Source organism: Lactuca sativa, chromosome 5, assembly GCF_002870075.4.
Source record: "Lactuca sativa cultivar Salinas chromosome 5, Lsat_Salinas_v11, whole genome shotgun sequence".
Taxonomy (NCBI): Eukaryota; Viridiplantae; Streptophyta; class Magnoliopsida; order Asterales; family Asteraceae; genus Lactuca; species Lactuca sativa.
This window is the reverse complement of record NC_056627.2, coordinates 129,917,101-129,921,307: the sequence shown is the minus strand read 5'-3', so window position 1 is coordinate 129,921,307 and position 4,207 is coordinate 129,917,101.

Sequence of the window (4,207 nt, the reverse complement as noted above, 5' to 3'; positions counted from 1 at the left end):
AGAGAGAGAGAGAGAGAGAGAGAGACGAACTGCTTAAAGGATTATTAGGGTTTTTAGGAGAGGATTTTAGAAGGAGAAGAAGGAGATGATTAGGCGAGGTGTTTAATTTTTTGGGATTTCATTTCCCCCATCGCAGGCAGAGAACGCGCCTTCCTAAAAAAAATATAAAATGATACAGTTACACGACACACTCTTTATTATTGGTGCCCTCCGTGTTTTTTTCTTCGACACTAATTTTAGGGCGCGCAAAAAATGCGTGCCCGCTATCCTTCAAATTTTAGAAAACTGACATTATTTTTTACCACACGCACAAATGCGTGTCTTCTATCAGCACATGTCATTGTTTGCGCGTCATTAAAGGGCTTTTTTCTAATAGTGTCCTAGAGTTCTCAATATAATTCCACTTCCTTCTTCCTCCTTCAAGATCCGCAAAATACACACTCAAGGTCAAAAATGCTCACACAAGAGATTAGAGTTAGCTAGGGTTGAAAATAGGGATGGAGGTTGATGAATGAAGGGGGTCTTATGAGTTAAGGATGGTTAAACAGGGGCAAAACCCTAAAAATTAGGGTTTGAGTCTTCAATATCTATGTCCAGTGTACATAGATTATGCCCTATATACGCATGCAACCTGTGTTTTTCTCAATTAAGAGCCAAGGGATCATTTTGTAAACAATTAACATAATAAGGGTCAAAAATTAAATTACCTAAATAATAGAATGTTAGAGTCTAGGAAAATGGATTTGTAATGGTGTATTTCCACACCACGGGTCTTTACAAAATCATTTGTCAATACCAGATCCATCAATAAGCTTGAAGATTTCATTACGGCCAGTCTTAAACTCGCCTTAATTGTTTATGACCTTGTTGATGTTACACCATACTCCATTTGATGATTTCCTAGCAATATATGAAATGGGTTTCTTTATGAGATTATGAATACTTATGATGAAATCCCTCCATAGATTATCTGTGACATCCCCATTTTCACGACCAGAAAAGACTGATCTTGTTTATGCTTTATAAAAATCAAAGTACCTCTTTTAATAAAAATATTGCAGAATTTGTTCCCAGTAAAACATGATAAATACATTCTCAAGGCATTTCCGAAGAAAAAAAGTATTTTTATTCATTTTAAAACATTTGGGATGTCATCGTTAATACAGAAACATAAGCATAAACAGAACTTAAATTCATTATCAATAGTGATTTATATCTCCTTAATCTCTCAATGTAATGTGACTTCATATCAACACCTATGATATAAATAAGCTGAGTGGGTCAGGTTGGGAAACCTTGTGAGTACATAGGGTTTTCAACCAACAATAATATAATTATTATGTTTAATCATCAAACAGTTAACCCAATTACCCATCCTCATGATCTTCTTTACTCTTAAGGATCTACCCTAAGAATAAGTTATTCCTCGTTCATTTATTCCTAAGAATTATCCTAAGGAATTGGCACGAAGTCCATCGTCACCGGGTTTAGGAACTAAGTCTGCATAGTCGCCGGGGTTTATACAACAGGCACTAAGTTTGCATAGTCGCCAGGGTTTAGGTGCTCAGTTTGTATAGTCACCAGGATTTATACATCAAGTCTGCATGACCGCCAAGGTTTAGGCACTAAGTCTGCATAGTCGCCAAGGTTTAGAGTACACCGGGTGAACACATCGTTCACAACGCGTACGGGTTGTGAGCCTGCTAGTGTACCACTGGACTCTCTAGAATAGTACGTGGTTGTCATCCATACCCTGTTAGATGACGGGTCCATCATTTGGGTAAAAGGCCTCTCTCATTGTTCAACTCTCACCCTTATCTCATGGTCTATATCACCTCTTATCTCATCATCTAACTCATATTTTATCTACCCATGTTTTACCTAACATATTATGTAGATATAAATACATATACAATTTAAATCATATAAAACTTGTATAAAATCGTTCATCCAACATAGATAGCAAGTATACAAATAATATGCACACATATCATGTAGTTTATATAAAATACTTCATATCTATGCGTAAGTTGAAAGGGACCATGCACTCACAGCACATAATTTATATTAAATACTTCATATCTATGTGTAAGATAAAAGGGACCATGCACTCACTTGAAAAGGTGGTGATTCTGATCTCAGACAGCGCTTCGTTACTCTTAAAACAATTTCGTTCGACAAAACAACGGGTTTTTATTAAAAAATCGGGCTTCGCTGGAGCAGCGTTTCCGAGCCGAAAGCTTTTCTTCTTGGAACCGTCGGGCGCTCCAGGGCTTCCTTCTCATGTTAGGGAGGTTCCCTAGACTTGGGAGGGGTTTAGGGAGGCTAGAGAGAAGTTAGAGAGAGAAAGAGAGGGTGAAAGGTGTGAGAAATATGAAGGATTCACCCTTTATTTATAGGGGTTTTATCGTAGAGTAGTCTCTAAGTTTCGTCCGTATCTTCCGCGTACGAGCTCCGTTTTCTACATTCTTTATATCCACGTATTGGTATTTACAAGTACTACAACTTTCATATAGACATCGTCGGCTAACTCTCATTCTATCTCAGATTTACAAAAATTGTATCGTATTTATCGCGCTCGAAGAGTAGAGACTAAACTTCGTCCATATCTTTCGCATACGAGCTCCGTTTTTGACGTTGTTTATATCCACGTGTTGGTATTTATGAGTACTACAACTTTCATTCAGACACCGTTGGCTAATTCTCATTCTATCTCAAATTTATAAATCTGCATCGAATTCGTCGCGCTTGAAGAGTAGATACTAAGCTTCATCCATATCTTTTGCATACGTGCTCCGTTTTCAACTTTCTTTTTATTGTTTAGCTTCTATTAAAGATATCTTCATTTCTCTTTTAGATTATTTTGGCTAAAAATCGACCGATCTAAAATTCGAATTTCCTGGCTGTGCACTGTTATCCTAAATCTTAGAAAAATCATGACTTCCTCATATGAAGTCAGATTTGGACGTTCTTTTTATGCACACTCTCGGTTTAACATATAATATGAATTTTGTTTAGATCGCTAAGGCTAGAAAGTATTTTATCGTAAATTCACTTTTTAGAATTGCCGGTGTCGTGCGGGATTTGCCTTAAAACTTCGACGGGTCATAACTTATTCGTTATAACTCGGATTTCGACGTTCTTTATATGTACGAAACCCTTGTGACATATACTATAACTTGGTTGAGATTATTTATTCTAAATAATCTTATATTAAAAAGTCATTTTTGATGCTTATTGTCTCTAAATTGACTAGCCCGAATCTGATGGTGTTACAATTATCTCCCCCTTAGGATGATTACGTCCCGGAATCATCAAGAAAATAGGGCTTGTATAATGACTCTATATGTTATCTCTTTATCCTAGGTAATAATCGTAACTCCGATGTCATTTCAAATAAGTATTTAACTCTTAGACTTCTTGACTGTTGGTGGTGCTTAATCTTGCATCCGCTCTTCATACGGTGTTGGACTTTCAACTGTAACCTTCAAGTTACAATCTTGATTCTTATTGGAAACTACTGATCCTTCGTAAACAAACTTTACTTTGAATATCATAATAGACCGATGGGTCATGTTCTAATGACCTCTCATCGTATGATGCAATGCTTAGACTTGGGTCTCTTAGAGTTAAATTCTAGAAAGGAATGTACCTTCCTTCATGTTTTAATGTGAGATGATCATATTCTAGCATACAATACTTCTAGATACAAGCCTCTTACTTTAACAACGATCACATAACTTCTATTGATTGCTTCGATTATCTTTCACTTCAATCTTCTGGCTTAGGTCAGAGCTACATCGAACTTGGTTCTCTAAACCAGGTAACATACTTATCTTTAGTCGGGCTCAATTTCACAAGACCACTAGGGTCAGAATAACAATCATCTTCTTAGTCATTACCAAAACAATGGTAACGACATACAAGAACAAAATGGAATCAATTACTAGCTTCTTGGTAACCTTGTGACTTTCCCTGGTCGAAGTGCGAGTCATGTGCTTCTGGTAGTATAGGCCTCTACTACCTAACACACCTACTCATACTCGTCCCAAGTATTGTCTCGCAGTTCACCCAAGTCACCATACAAGAAAATCACATAACAACTTGACACATCAGATAAAAAAATGAAGGTCTTATATTATTCCTTGAAACGATTACATAGTGGTTCAAGTTTAACCTATACTATGCCTCTAATAGGCTACACCAC